The sequence below is a fragment of the Mastigoproctus giganteus genome, chromosome 5 (assembly GCF_048544385.1).
Source record: "Mastigoproctus giganteus isolate SK-2022 chromosome 5, ASM4854438v1, whole genome shotgun sequence".
Lineage (NCBI taxonomy): Eukaryota > Metazoa > Arthropoda > Arachnida > Uropygi > Thelyphonidae > Mastigoproctus > Mastigoproctus giganteus.
Genome location: NC_143579.1, coordinates 231554432 through 231571043, shown reverse-complemented (window position 1 = coordinate 231571043; position 16612 = coordinate 231554432). Strand labels below are relative to the sequence as shown.

General features: G+C 39.5%; 1 protein-coding gene across 1 annotated transcript in view; it reads left to right on the top strand.

Moving 5' to 3' along the window:
• The first annotated feature begins 545 nt into the window (after nucleotides 1–545).
• The window catches only part of LOC150086268 (uncharacterized), a 38508-nt gene continuing 22441 nt past the window's right edge, over nucleotides 546–16612 (top strand). The window contains exons 1-2 of the mRNA XM_090373796.1: nucleotides 546–675; nucleotides 13309–13441. The gene's annotated coding sequence lies outside the window, so the exon portion shown is untranslated. The remainder of the gene's footprint in view (nucleotides 676–13308; nucleotides 13442–16612) is intronic.

The following is a 16612-nucleotide window of genomic DNA, read 5'->3' as shown; positions in this document are numbered from 1 at the left end:
AAATTCCTATATATCATCGACAATATACCATGAGTTACTCTTGCAGCCCATCTGCACTGCCCAGAAAACTTCATATCTGCCTGCACAACCCCCCCCCCCCAGGTCCCTTTCATTCTCTACCACTGTCAGTGTAGTACCACAGAGTTGATACGTTGCTCTGGGGTTGCTGTTTCCCATATGTAATACTTTACATTTGTCATTGTTAAACTTCATTTTTGTTTAGTTGTTCCGGGAAAGCTCAGCATGGTCAACGTGTTTTCTGTACTGTGTAGATGATACTTCTCTATACGTCTACGCTGGTCCGGCACTTTGTCCAGAATGCCTTTTGGACAAACCTGCAGCCACTGGCTTGTCTAGAGCTGTTGTCTCTCTGCATTGTATGAACTCGTGATCTAAGGCTAATAAACGGAATTTAATAAGAAAGATTAGAAAGAAATTATGCAATTATTATGATTACAGCTCCACCTGGCGATTAGTAACTTTGTTGGTTTTGGTTGATAACGATGTTTGTTGACTTCAGTTCACATTTCTGTTGCAATTATGGAGTAACACGATGTTTTGTGGTTTGATCTCTTTGCCTGTTGCTACTTTTCTTACTTCTGTATTCCCACTCGTGTAATGCATTTCACAGCAATGTTTGTTTTTAACTTGTTCGTGCTAATGACAGTTGATTCGGTGAGTATAGAGATTTCCAACATTTAAAGTCGCGACATAAATCTGATGTATTAGAGTTTCTTGACAAATTGATAAACTTTAATACCAGATTTGTGACACAAATGTGTTTGTCGGATTTATGCAATTATATTTAAAGAAGAGAGCAAGACAAGTTACTAGATTTTGATTTTAGTCAGATAAGAGATATGTAAATGTGTTTGCTTTATAAACATGGTCCCATGGGTGGAATGTTAACCAAATTAACCACCAGTGAGGATTGCATTAGATCGTTTTATTTTTCAGGGAAGTATTTATTTAGGAAGGGGGTGAGGTCTGAATATCCAAAAATTCAGTAGTTACCCCAGCATGGCAATATCATATTTGTATAACCATATTTTAAAATATTGTAATGATTATCCAATTTTTCGACATTAGTAGTAGTAGTGGCATGTGATGCAAGAAAGCAAATGTAAGAGCTTATGCAGCATCAGCCAAAAAAAAAAAAAAATCACACCATACCCTCCAAATGCCTGTCCAGTTCCTCCTTAAATTTATTCAACCTATCAACTTCCACAACGACAGATGGAAGTTTGTTCCAGCAAAAGCTAAGAATAGAAACAGGTGCATGTATACCTGCGTGTACACCAATGCTAGGAGTTTAGTAAATAAATTTGATGAATTTGAGGTATTGCTCAAAACATCAAAGGCAGATATTGTTGGGATATCAGAGACGTGGTGTCACACAGATATAAGTAATGCGGAACTGGAATTTGGGGAATACAATGTGTATAGAAAGGATAGACAGGACAGGAGGGGAGGAGGGGTTATGCTATTAATTAAGAAACACATAAAGTCCAAGGAAGTGAAGCCAGTCGACATCGATGGACAGGGCAGTGTCGAGTCAGTTTGGTGTGACATAAGCATAGGGAAATCAAAATTGAGAGTAGGAGTGTGCTATAGGCCTAATGACTCTGATGAGTATAATAAGATATTGTACAGGGAAATAGAGTGGGCCAGTAAATCAGAGAGTCTTATAATGGGGGACTTTAATTTCCCAGATATTGACTGGAATTTGTGGGTTGGTCACTCGCACACTAGCAAGGCTTTTGTGGATTTATTGGATGATTGTTTTCTACATCAGCATGTTCGTGAGGCAACAAGAGGGAGCAATACTCTTGATCTGATTATCAGTAGTGATTCTTCATGCATTAAGAACCTGCAGATAAATGAACCACTAGGTGGCAGTGATCACAGTGTGTTGAAGTGGGATTTACTCAAGGAGGTAACTACCATCAGAGGTAAAGGGAAGGGTTTTTGTTTTCGTAAAGGCGACTATGATGGTCTGAGACAGTATTTAAATTCTATACAGTGGGACCAACTGATGATGTTACCAACAGCAAACTCAAAATGGGAAGCATTCAAGGAACTAATCTTGGAGGCTACCAGGCTTTACATACCAACTAAGAAATATTGTTCAAGGTTTAGGCCTAAATGGTTGTCAGATGAACTAATGAGACATGTGGCAGAGAAGAAAAATGCATGGGATACATACAAATTAATGGGTGACATGGAAGCCTATGATAGATATAAGTTGGTCTGTAACCAAGTCACAAAGGAGATTAGGCAGGCAAAGGCAGACTATGAAAAATCCTTGGCAAAGGATGCAAAGAAAAACAGAAAAGAGTTCTTTACATACTTGAACTCGAAAAGGAAAGGGATGAATCAGATTGGTCCACTGGATATTGATGGTTCAACAGTTGAGGATCCTGCTCAGGTGGCTAACAATCTAAACGAGTATTTTGCATCTACATTCACGCATGAGGAGTTATTCAGGAAGGAGAATGATGTAGGTAAAGTAAACATTGGCAGTGAGCTGGATGATTTTGTAATAACTGAGAGGAAAGTGGAGGAGAGATTGTTGAGGATAAACATAAAAAAGGCACCTGGGGTGGATGGGATCTATCCAGTTATATTAAAGGAGGCAGCAAAGGAAGTATGCAAACCCCTAGCCATAATTATGAGAGCTTCTTTGGACTCAGGGGAGGTACCCATAGACTGGAGATGTGCAAATGTAACCCCAATTCACAAAGGAGGATCAAAGGCTGACACAAGTAATTATAGACCTGTTAGTTTAACTTCTGTTCCAGGTAAATTAATGGAGGCACTGGTTAAAGAAGCACTGCAGGATCATCTAGACAAGAATTCAGTTATAGCTCAGACGCAGCATGGTTTTGTTAAGGGCAGGTCTTGCCTGACCAATTTGATTGGATACTATGATGTAGTCACAAAAGAACTGGATGCAGGGAATAACTTTGATATTATATATTTGGATCTTAGAAAGGCTTTTGATACTGTTGCACATGGAAGACTGCTGCACAAATTGGAGCAGTGTGGCATTGGAGGCAAATTGCTGCTATGGATAAGGGGATGGTTGAGTAGCAGAAGACAGAGAGTGGTAATCAATGGACACTGCTCAACGTGGACTAATGTTATTAGTGGAGTTCCTCAAGGTTCAGTGTTGGGTCCGTTGTTGTTTTCGGTGTTTATGAATGATATTGATGATGGGATATCAAGTTTAATGTCCAAGTTTGCAGATGATACAAAGGTTGGCAGGGTCGTTAAGGACAATACTGACGCTATGCTGCTGCAACAGGATCTGGAAAGGTTGAACAGATGGGCTGAGAGGTGGCAAATGAGATTTAACATCGACAAATGTAAAGTGCTGCATATGGGAAACAGTAACCCCAGAGCAACGTATCAACTCTGCGGTACTACACTGACAGTGGCGGAGAATGAAAAGGACCTGGGGGTAATTTTGCAGGCAGATATGAAGTTCTCTGAGCAGTGCAGACGAGCTGCAAGAGTAGCTCATGGTGTCTTGTCAATGATATACAGGAATTTTTCTAGCAGGGATAAGGAGGTGATTATTCCCTTGTATAAGGCAATGGTAAGGCCACATCTTGAGTACTGTATACAGGTCTGGAGGCCTCATTTCAAGAAGGATGTAGAGCTGCTGGAACGGGTACAGAGAAGGGCAACAAGATTAGTAAATGGAACAAAGGGTTGCTCTTACGAAGAAAGGCTTAAGTTTTGCAAATTACAGAGTTTGGAGACTAGGCACCGGCGAGGTGATCTGATAGAGGTGTATAAGGCTTTGAATGGTTTGAGCATGCTCAATGCCAATGGGATTCTTCATCTTTCTCAGAATAATCACCTCAGAGGGCATAAATTCAAATTGAGGAAGGACGGATGTCGGATAGATGTGCGGAAATTTGCCTTTGGCCAGCGGGTGGTTGGTTGGTGGAACCGACTTCCATCACTTGTTGTTGAAGTTGATAGCCTAAACAAATTTAAAGCTCAACTGGACAGGTATTTCGAACGAACGGAGGGGTGAAATGGGAGTGGGTTTTTTTTTTTTTTTTTGGCTGATGCTGAATAAGCTTGCTTTCTTGCATCATATGCCTCTGCTAATGCTAATGCTAATGCTAATGCTAATTAACCACCCGCTGGCTAAAGGCAAATTTCCGCACATCTAATCTACATCTGTCTTTTCTTAATTTGAATTTATGCCCCCTTAGGTTCGTAATCTGAACAAGTGGAAGGATCCCATCAGAATTCAGCGTGCTGAACCCATTCATTATTAATTAAGTTTTAATAACAACATTACTAATAATATTTAATAATGTTGTTATTGATATCTGGCCAGTAAAGTTAAACAGGGATCAAGATTTCATAATAGGCTAAATCATATTATGAAAAGACTAAAGAAAGGCTAAGAATCGTGGCAAAGAATTCATAGCATATACTGTATAACACCTGAAGGGAAAGGTATACAGTATATGCTATGAATATACTGTATAATACCTGAAGGGAAAGGTATGTTAATATTGAGTAATGCATATTCTGCTGGTTTTAGCAGCAGAATATGCTTCTACATTTGTTTTGTGCAATTTTTAAACACCATGTTTAAATCAATGTATCAAATGTCATAACTAAAAATGACATGTGGATGTTCATCAAGACTCAACAAATGGCTTTGTCATTCATATTTCAATCTCTAACATGCAATAGCTTTTACTAACTGTCATTAATGTCTAGTAATTTAAGTTGGTTGGAATGAAGCAAAGAAAAACGATTCAGTAGGGAAAAACTTTGTATATTATTTCCATGTTAGTTAGACTGTAAGAAAATGTGTTAACATTTTGGCATGATGGTACACACTTGTTTTCCTGGTAATAGTGGCAGCCTAGGCAGAGTGTTGCCACAATACGGAATTAGTATTAGTAGTGGAAAATGATGCGAATAAAAACATAGATATTAAGCCTGATAGTCCTGCATTAATATCATTAATATTATTGTGGATTATTGAGTGACACGCAATAATCCACAATAATAATAATGTATCCAGAGCGCACAGGCTTCTTTAATCATAATATCATTAATAAATATAGAAAACAACAATGGGGCTATCACCGAACCCTGGAGGCCTCCACTGATAATGTTAGTCCATGAAGAGCAGTGTCCATTGATTACCACTCTGTCTTCTCCCACTCAACCATCCTTTTATCCATCGTAGCAATGCAACTTGTCCGTAATGCCACACTACTCCAATTTGTACAGCAGGCTTTTATGCGCAACAGTATCAGAAGCTTTCCTGAAATCCAAGTATATGATATCAAAATTATTTTTTGCGTCCAGTTCCTTTGTTACTGCATCATAATAACTAAAAATATTGGTCAGACAAGATCACTCCTTGACAAATCCATGCTGTGACTGAAGTATAACTGCGCTCATGTCAAGATGGTCCTGCATTACTTCTTTAACTGGCAATCCATTATTTTCCCTGGAAGAGAAGTTAAGCTAACAGGTCTGTAATTACTCATGTCACTCTTTGATCCTCTTTTTGAATTGAGGACACATTACACATCTCTAGTCCATGTGGTCTTGAATCCAAGGATGGTCTTATGATTGTGGCTAAGTGTCTGCTTACCTTCTGTGCTGCCTCCCTTAATATAATTCGATAGATACTATCTACCCCAAGTGCTTTTCTTACATTTAACTTAAGCAATTTCTCTTCCACTCTCCTCTCGGTTATTACAACATTTTTAGCTTTCTGATAGAGTTTGATAAATTTCTGGCATCCACTCCCTTAAAGAATTCCTCAAGTGTGAATGTAGATGCAAAGTACTTATTCAGCTTTCAGCAACCTGAGTAGTAGTAGTAGTAGTAGTGGCACTTGATGCAAGAAAGCAAGTGTAGGAGCTTATGCAGCATCAGCCAAAAAAAAAAAAAAAAAAAAATCACACCATACCCTCCAATTGCCTGTCCAGTTCCTCCTTAAATTTATTTAACCTATCAACTTCCACAACGACAGATGAAAGTTTGTTCAGGCAATTAACCACCCGCTGGCTAAAGGCAAATTTCCGCACATCTATTCTACATCTATCCTTTCTTAATTTGAACTTATGTCCCCGTAGGTTCGTATTCTGAACAAGTGGGAGGATCCCATCAGAATTCAGCGTGCTCAACCCATTCAAGGCCTTATAGACCTCAATCAGATCACCGCGCAGGTGCCTAGTCTCCAGCCACTGCAATTTGCAGAACTTAAGCCTCTCTTGGTAAGAGGATCCCTTCATTCCCCTCACCAATCGTGTTGCTCTTCTCTGTACACGCTCAAGCAAATCTACATCCTTCCTAAAATGAGGCCTCCAGACCTGTACGCAGTACTCAAGGCGTGGCCTGACCATTGCCTTATACAGAGGGACAATCACCTCCTTTTCCCTGCTAGCAAAATTCCTATATATCATTGACAAAACCCCATGACCTGCCCTAGCAGCCTGTCTACATTGCTCAGAAAACTTCATATCTGACTGCACAATTACTCCCAGGTCTTTTTCATTTTCTACCACCTTAAGTGTAGTACCACACAGTTGGTACGTTTCTCTGGGGTTACTTCTACCCATATGCAGTACTTTGCATTTGTCAAGGTTAAACTTCAGTTGCCACTTCTTAGCCCATCTGCCCAAATTATCTAGATCCTGTTGCAGTAGCACACTGCCATTACTGTCATTAACAACCCTGCCAACCTTCGTGTCATCTGCAAACTTCGACATTAAGCCTGATATACCTTCATCAATATCATTGATAAATATACAAAACAACAGTGGACCCAACACCGAACCCTGTGGGACTCCACTAATAACATTAGTCCACGAAGAGCAGCACCCATTGATTACCACCCTCTGTCTTCTCCCACTTAACCATCCTTTTATCCATTGTAGCAACTTACCCTTAATACCATTCTGCTCCAATTTGTACAGTAGTCTTCCATGCGCAACAGTGTCAAAAGCTTTCCTGAAATCCAAGTATATGATATCAAAATTATTTTTTGCATCCAGTTCCTTTGTGACCACATCATAATAACCAATCAAATTTGTCAGACAAGACTTTCCCTTAACAAACCCATGCTGTGTCTGAATTATTGCTGCAGTCTTGTCTAGATGATCCTGCAATGCATCTTTAACCAGTGACTCCATTATTTTACCCGGAACAGAAGTTAAACTAACTGGTCTGTAATTATTCGTGTCACCCTTCGAACCTCCTTTGTGAATTGGGGATACATTTGCACATCTCCAGTCCGTGGGAACCTCCCCTGAATCCAAGGATGCTCTCATAATTATGGCTAAGGGTTTGCTTAGTTGCTTTGCTGCCTCCTTTAATATAACTGGATAGATCCCATCCGCCCCAGGTGCCTTTCTTATGTTTAACTTCAACAATTTCTCCTCCACTTTGCTCTCAGTTATTACAGAATCATTAAGCACACTGCTACAATTTGATGACCTTCTTCCATTTTCAAACTGTAATGATTCCTCACGTGTGAATGTAGATGCAAAATACTCATTCAGTTTGTTTGCTATCTGAGCAGGATCATCAACAGTCGAACCATCGATGTCAAGTGGACCAATCATATTGAGCCCCTTCCTTTTAGAGTTTATATAAGTAAAGAAATCCTTGCTGTTTTTCTTAGCATCTTTTGCCAAAGATTTCTCATAATCCGCCTTTGCCTGCCGAACCTCCTTTGTGACCTGATTACAGACTAGCTTATATCTGCTACAGGCTTCTGCGTTGCCTGATAATTTATATGCATATCATGCATTTTTCTTCTCTGTCACGAGTCTCATTAGTTCATTTGATAACCATTTAGGCCTAAACCTTGAACAATATTTCTTCATCGGTATGAAAAGTCTAGTAGCTTCCACGATTAATTCCTTGAATGCTTCCCACTTAGAATTTACTGTTTGTAACATCGTCAGTCGATCCCACTGTACAGAATTTAAAAACTGTCTGAGACCACTGTACTCCCCTTTACGGAAGCAAAAACCCTTTCCTTTACCCCTGATGGTAGTTACCTCTTTGAGTAAATCCCACTTCAGCACACTGTGATCACTGCCACCTAGTGGTTCCTTTATCTGCAAATTCTTAATACACGAATGATCACTGCTGATAACTAGATCAAGAGTATTACTTTCTCTGGTTGCCTCTCGAACATGCTGCTGCAGAAAACAATCATCCAATAAATCCACAAAAGTCTGACTAGTGTGTGAGTGCCCAACCCACAAGTTCCAGTCAATATCTGGGAAGTTAAAATCCCCCATTATAAGACATTCTGATTTACTGGCCCACTCTATTTCTCTTTTCAATTGTTCATTGTACTCATTCGAGTCATTAGGCCTATAACACACTCCTACTCTTATTTTTGCTTTTGCAGTGCTTATGTCACACCAAACTGACTCAACAGTGCACTGTCCATCTATATCAACTGGATGCACTTCTTTTGATTTTATGTTTTTCTTAATTAACAGCATAACACCTCCTCCCTTTCTGTCCTGTCTATCCTTTCTGTACACATTGTTCTCCCCAAATTCCAGTTCTGCATTCCTTATATCTTTGTGACACCACGTCTCTGCTATCCCAACAATATCCGCCTTTGATGTCTTGACCAACACTTCAAATTCATCAAATTTATTTACTATACTTCTAGCATTGGTATACATGCAAGCATACATGCTCCTATGCCTATTCCTTGTTACCCTAACACATCCCATATACCCAACTATTCCAGGATGACTGCCATCCGTCCCTGAAACCCCCAACACCCCTCGCTCCAGATCGCTTCTTATTCTAATAGAAGTTGTGCAAGAATCACCTTCACCTCTGCCTGCGGTTACTGTTAAACTATTAGTCTTTGTATCCCCCCAAGCTAGCAGTTTTCCGACCCACCTAACACTGCCTCGATAGCATCAGCAAATATTCTTGCACCCTTTCTATTTAAGTGTATCCCATCCCTGTAGAAGCAATCTCTCCTGTTAAGAAGTACAGTCCAGGCTGAAAAAAATTCTACCCCTTGAGCCTTGCACAATCTTTCCAGGGCCGAATTGATCGACAAGGCTCTCACCATATACTCCCTCCTATCGTGTCTGGGCAGAATTGCAGACACTTTCAAATTCAACCCTAATTCTCGGCTTTTTTTCAACAGTGACCTGTACTTGTTGAGTAATTCTGCCGGTCTCCTTGTTGAGTAAGGTCTGCCGGTCTGAGTAGGATCATCAACGGTTGAACCGTCGATATCAAGTGAACCTATATGATTCATCCCTTCCTTCTAGTTTTTACATAAGAAAATAAGTTTGATATTTTTATTTTTGCATCTTTTGCCAGAGATTTTTCATAAACTGCCTTAACGTACCTAACATCCTCTGTGACTTGATTGCAGACTAGTTTATATCTACCATAGGCTTCTGTGTCGCACAATAATTTATATGTATCCGTGCATTTTTCTTCTTTGCTACAAGATTCATTAGTTCATCTGACATTCATTTATGCCTATACCTTGAAGAGTATTTCTTGGTTGGTATGAAAAGCCTAGCAACTTCTATGATTAATTCCTTGAATGCTTCCCATTTAGAATTTGCTGATGGTAACATAAGTTAGTTGCATTATATAGAATTTAAAAACTGCCTAAAACTACCATAGTTACTTTTACTAAAGCAAAAACCCCTCGCTTTACCCTTGATGGTAGTTACATCTTTAAGTAAATCCGAAATAAATACACTGATCACTGCCACCTAGTGGTTCTTTTATCTGCAGATTCTTAATGCATGACTAATCGTTGCTCATAATCAGAACAAGAGCATTACTCCCTTTTGTTGCCTCTCTAACATGCTGGTGTTGAAAACAGTCATCCAGTAAATCTGCAAATGTCCTGCTAGTGTGTGAGTGGCCGACCCACAAGTTCCAGTGAATATCTCTGAAGTTATACTCTTCCATTATAAGACATTCTGATTTACTGGCCTGCTCTGTTTGTACAGTTTGTTGTACACTCCTTAGAGTCATTAGGCCTATAACACACTCCTCTCATTATTGCATTTGTGCTTATGTCACACCAAACTGACTCAACAATGCACTGGCCACCCATGTCAGCTGGATGTGCTTCCTTAGATTTTGTGTGTTTCTTAACTAACAGCGTAACTCCCCCCCTCCTAAAGGGAGTTGTTGTTGTTGATTGGGTTTTATTGGTGCATTAGCGACTAAGGCTATAATGCACCAACCTATAGGGAGTACACATTGTACTCCCTATATTCAAATTCTGCATTCCTTATATCTGAGTGATACCATGTTTCTGATATCCCCAAAATGTCTGCATTTGATGGCTTGGCCAGCACTTCATCAATTTTTTTTCCCTGTGCTCCGAGCATTGGTGTACGTACAAGTATATATGCACCTGTTCTTACTCTTAGTTACCCTAACACAGGTAATGTTTTTACTTGTTCCACGGCCGACCGGGCTAGCCAGGTGGGTAAAGTGCCTGCCTGGCAACCCAAAGGTCGTGGGTTCGAATCCCGCCTCGGGCTTGGATCAAAGTACTGCAAAAACCTTGGGAGGTGCATTATGGCCGCAGAAGCCGATGCGCCAACAACTACCAAAAAAAAAAAAAAAAAAACTTGTTCCACGATAACTCCCAGTGGTTCTCGAAATCCCCACTACCTTGCTTTCCAGGCTGCTGCACACTGCAATAGAAACAGTGTAAGAATTGCTTTCACTTCTGCCTGCAGTTATTGCTAATCTATTAGTCCGTGTATGCCCCCAAACTTGCAGTTTTCTGACCCATCTAATGCTGCCCCGACAGCATTACAGATATTCTGCCATCCTTTCTATTTCAGCGTATCTCATCCCCGTAGAAGTAGTCTCTTCTGTTAAGCACAGATCACACTGAGAAAAATTCTATCCCACGAGACTTGTGCAATCTCTCCAGGCCCAAATTGATTGGCCAGATTCTCATCATATACTCCCTCCTAGCATACCTGGGCAGAATTGCAGATACTTTCAAATTCAAACCTAATGTGTAGCTTTTCCACAACATTGCCTTATATTTGTAGCAGATCTCCTACTCTTAATGTCTGTAGTGCCAACATGTTCAATATTATCACCTTTTGTGCCCTTGAAGGATGATATATGCTCTACAACATCTTCAACTTTTACTGCTAGCAGACATGCCCTACTCCTATTCACCTATCTTTTTGCTCAATATATTTCCAATTTCCTTGACAATAGAGTCACCAACAGTAACTACCTTTTGATGCACTAAGTGGCAAGTGAGGAATGTGGTGTGCCACTTAGTGCATCAAATCTTCTATCTGACTATTGCATCTGTAGTATTGCATGCAGATCTAAAATTTCCAATTTTGGGTTGGATTTAGACTTTTTGGAATGGCTATAATGAAGAACAAATATAGAACCCCATTGTGTCAATAATGACACAATGGGGTCTGCTTACAGCAAAAACTCATTTTATGTTGAAGTATGAATCTGATATTTAAGGGTTTAAAAGTTGAAGAAACTTTTTTAGGTGACACAAACATATGTATTTAGTTTACAAAAGGACAACTGAAGACGTAATAAATTAAATTTTCTTTTAGCAAAGGATCATTAGCTGTGGATGAAAGGTTACAGGTTGTGTATGCTATAATAGTAATTATTGTATTTGGTATACATGCATATGTGTTTTATTTATTTTTTAAGGCTTAATGTATCATAAGTTCAGCTTCATTATATAGTTTTGTCTAGTCTAATGCTAAATATAAGGAATGATAAGAACTGATTGACTGAACTGGGCAGAAGTCAAAGTTCATTCAGTTAGTTTCATGCATTAGCATGAAAAGAATTAATTGTGTTCATCTGCTTATACCTTGCTGTGCTCCTGAAGTATCACATGTGGATGCAAATTGCAAGATTGAACTTGTATGCCACCAAAAATTGCACAGCCCATTGTTAGCTGCTGTGCTGTTATGTTGGCTGCAGTTAAACAGTTACAATGAAGTAGTAAACTCTTCTGGCTTAGGCCATCTAGATTATAAACAGAAATTTATTTTATAAAGAAATAAATTATCCTTACTGCTGCTAAGTACAGTACACAGTACTAGAAACAATAATACTCATCACAGCGATGGGGCCAGGAGTTTTACATTTAGATAGAATATGATAAATGTGATTAAATATATTGGGACAAGGGTAAGAGTTACATAAGATATTATTAGTTACAAAGTATGAAAAAATGCAAATAAAAAATAGAAGAGAACGAATATGTTGTTGTTATTTGGTTTTTAGGAGCATTAGCAACTAACGTTATATTGCACCCAGGATATGCGGTGGTAATTTCCTGACATTTCCACATCCTCCGTATTTGGTGGTCACGGGTTCGAACCCCAGTCTAATCAAGAAGTGTGTGCTATGCACTGTTGCTTCTGCCCACCTGGCTACGGAGGCGCCCAGAGAACGAATATGGATATAGTTGCATGTTACAACTGAAAACGATGGCAAGGTAAGTGAATCAAAATCAAACTAAGGATTTTGATCTAACAAACAACATGTTAGAAAACAGTTGTTGCTGCAGCTCAAAATCATAGCACAGTATGAATAGGTGATGTGGATGGCTGATTTCATCATTTTGGTAATCTGGCACAGTTTGCACCACAAGATATTAGGAAAGAATTTTTCAGTTGAACAGATGTGATCCAATCTAGGAGAGTGTGGTGGTATTTCTTATCACCAGCCATCTTCTTCAGGTTAATTCCAAGATGCAGGAGTGCCTATATTTTTGGAAGTGCCTGGGCAGGTAAGGAACTATCACATAGTTTCAGACGGTTGTATTTCAGGATTAGTGTGAGTTTAGACCTCAAGGAAGGCAGATAGTCGTGCCACTGGCCGAAATCCCAGATGTTTGGGGCATTTATCACTCCTATGAATGTTTTTACAGTAGTCATTAAATGTCTGATATCAGGGAGCCTGGGTACATTTAACTCTTTAGCTATGTCTGGTTCTCGATTGAATAGGTTAGCAATTCTTATTAGTGGGTCAAGTATTCATATGTGAACACCGGTTTCTGTAATGAATACTGTTATCTGGTTAATAATGTTAAACTAGTCAATAGTTATCTGTTTATCAGTGATTTTAATGGGTAGCATAATTCAGTGATTGTAGTCATATGTTAAATATGGACTGTCATATAGACAGTGAGTATTATTCTTCTGAATTTTGAAAATTTTTATATTATTTTTGGTTATTTTATTTTTATTAATTGTACATTTTCGGTTTTTATAGCTACAGCCACTTTCCACAAATTTTGAAGCACCTTGATTATTGGTTCACAGCCAGTGACATCATGAATTCTTGGCTCATCCTGGACAGTACTAGATGGTTGGCAGACCTACTTCGCTTTTTCATCTCTGTTCAGGTTGGCATAGTTTCCAGTTATGATTCACAATAATTATTTGCTTTTGTTACAGTTTTTATATATCCAGTTTTATATCCTTTTGTTTAATTTTCTTTTTTTTTTTTAAACTTTATTATGATCAGCAATGTTTGTGTAATGTGCATGTTTTGTGACCGGCTGAATATGTATACTGTATCTTGTATATGTACGATCATTTGCAACTCTCCTTCTAAAATTCAGGAATGTGGTGGAAAATCAGTAATAACAAAAGCTCATAAACATGGATCTGAAATTGCCAATTTGTTTAGTTATAATGTGCAGAAATTTTGTTTGTAAAATAAACACTCAAAGAATGTTTTATTTATTGCATTTTATTATTAATAAATTTTTTTAATAAAGTTTGTAACAGGTGCTCAAAATGTTCAAAATTCCATCCTGGATTGTCCTTTAACCAAGTTATTTTGGCATATGGAGTAACAGCTGTGGAATGCAGCGTACCTCTTCAGCATTCTTTATGCAGCTTCCTGAAATCCATTAAATTTTTCCTTGTGGAAAAATAACACCCAAAACAACTAAAATATACACAAATGCATCAAACTTAGGATGAGTTACTTCGTTGTATTTAACATGCTGCTGAATAAGTGTGCCACAGTGGTCCCTGTTATTTGTTAATGCGAGACATGCATTCAGGCTATAAGGTGTTATTTTTTATTACAAAAAAATGATTAATGAAGAAATATAATGAATAAATAAATGTTTGATTGTTTCTTATTTTACTGTAAAAATTTCCAGATAATTAACTCAGAAGTTCATAAAAAATATTTCCTTATTGAACTCTTAAAAAACAAACTTCTAGGTTTAGAAGGAGAGATGTAAATCACTTTGTATAGGAGAGCACACATATGTAATCCTTTTCAAAGTATGCATGTACATATACTGATGAGCCAAAACATTATGACCACCTACCTAATATGATTTTGGTCCTCCACGTGCAGCCAAAACAGCTTGTATCCAGCAAGGCATGGACGCTACAAGATTTCTAAATGTGTCTTGATACCACAAGTTAATACTTGTGGTATCAACACGCAACAGGTTCCTCCGTAGCCAGGTGGGCAGGAGCAGCAGTGTGTAGCACACGCTTCTTGATTAGACCGGAGTTCGAGCCCGTGACCACCAAATATGGAGGATGTGGAAAGGTCAGGGAATGACCACAGCATATCCCCGGAGCAATAAGGCCTTAGTTGCTAATGCTCCTAAAAAACCAAATAACAACAACAACCAACACATAACCAGCAGATTCTTTAACTTCTGTAAGGTCCGTGGTTGAGACACTGCAAATCGCTATTCCAACACAAACCACAGATGCTCGATAAAATTGATGTCTGGGGAATTTGGAGACCAGGGCAATACTCCAGGTATTGCCCTGTTCTGTGAACCAGTTTTGAACAAGCCGGGCAGTGTGGCATGGTGCATTATCCTGCCGAAAGACGGCACTGCCAGAGGGGAAGGCCGTTGCTATGAAAGGGTGTGCCTGGTCAGCAATGATGTTTAGGTAGGTGGTAGATGTCAGAGTGCCTGGCACATGGATGACTGGACCAAGATTATCACAGCATGACATCGCCGCCACTGGCTTGTTTTCGTCCCACGGTGCATCCAGGTGCCATCACCTCCCCAGGTAAATGACGCACATGTACCCGACCGTCCACATGGTGCAACAGGAAATGTGATTCACCAGACGACCTTCTTCCAATCATTCAAGGTCCAGTTTCGATGCTCGTGTGCCCATTGTAGGCGCAATCGCTGGTGAACTGTGGTTAGGATGGGCACTCGGAGCAGCCTGTGGCTACGCAGCCTCATTTTCAGCAGGGTTCAATATACTGTGTGTTGTGACACATTACTCCTGTCACCAGCATTCCAATTACTGACGAGTTGCACCACAGTCGCCCTTCTGTTGCCGTGTACCATCCGGGAGAGCCTTTGCTCACCTGTAGCATCGATGAGCCGTGGTCATCCATCACTTCACTGGCAATTTGTGGGTTCCTCCTCCTCAGACTGCTTTCGGTAGGTACTAACCACGGCTGACTGTGAGCATCCCACCAGCCATGCTGTTTCGGGTATGCTCTGTTCCAGTTGTCTGGCCAGTACAATTTGGACTTTGTCAAACTCGCTTAAGTGCTCTGCCTTTCCCATCTGAAGAACAGGAGTAACACTGATTAACGGAGCTCAGTATCAGGTGTTTTTTATACCGTGTTTTGACCTGCGCATGTGCCGTAGTTCACCTGCAGTTGCTTTGATTTGCATAACGACTCGCTGGTCATAATGTTTTGGCTCATTGGTGTATATGTTTTTTATGTGTGGTCTCAATGTGGTATGTATGTACCACACTCCACTCATGCATAAGACCTAAAATAATTAGTGCTACAGTGGTTACTTCACTGTATTCAATACATTTAACTTACCAGTTAATAAGAAACAGAATGGAAGGTGTAAGATGTTGCAGACGAGAATACTTCAGTGGATACTTGAAATGGTTGTAATCAAGCAGTAGCAAGTTGGGATTATAGGCATTGCAAGCACCAGTAAAGAGGTCTGATGACACTATGTGATGTCATAAAAATTATTGCATAGTTTGAGAAAACAGGAGGTCTAGGAGTAAAGCCAGGAAGAAGATGTGATCTCCCCTCAACAAGAGCAAGTTGAGATATTGCTACTGCAATTACAGAAAGCCCCACAGACAGTAGGGTACTGGTTTTGGCACCTGAAGGCAGAATTAATGCTCATGTGGCAGCAAGACTGGTGGATATCCCATATGTGATAATGTGAAAGATGTGTGGTGTGAAGTTTTGTGAATGGTTAATGTTAAAAGTGAAGTTGACAGCAAATACCGACTGACATTTGCTCTCAGTTTCAGTCAAGTTTTGGCATTACCCACTTGAGTGGCCATGGAATATCCTCTGCAGACACAGGGCCCATTCCCACTTGAATGGGACTGTGAACACCCAAAGCTCCAGGATTTTAGCTATAGAATCAACTCGTGCAATAAAGGAAATCTCTTACATGCACCCGAATCACTGTATAGTGTGGTTTCATAACTGCTTTCATTGTCAGCCTGTTCTCTGAAGAAAACTCTCTTACTGGACTTGTAATATGTTTATTTACTACCCAAAGATGCTGAAACATGTTAGCAGTTAT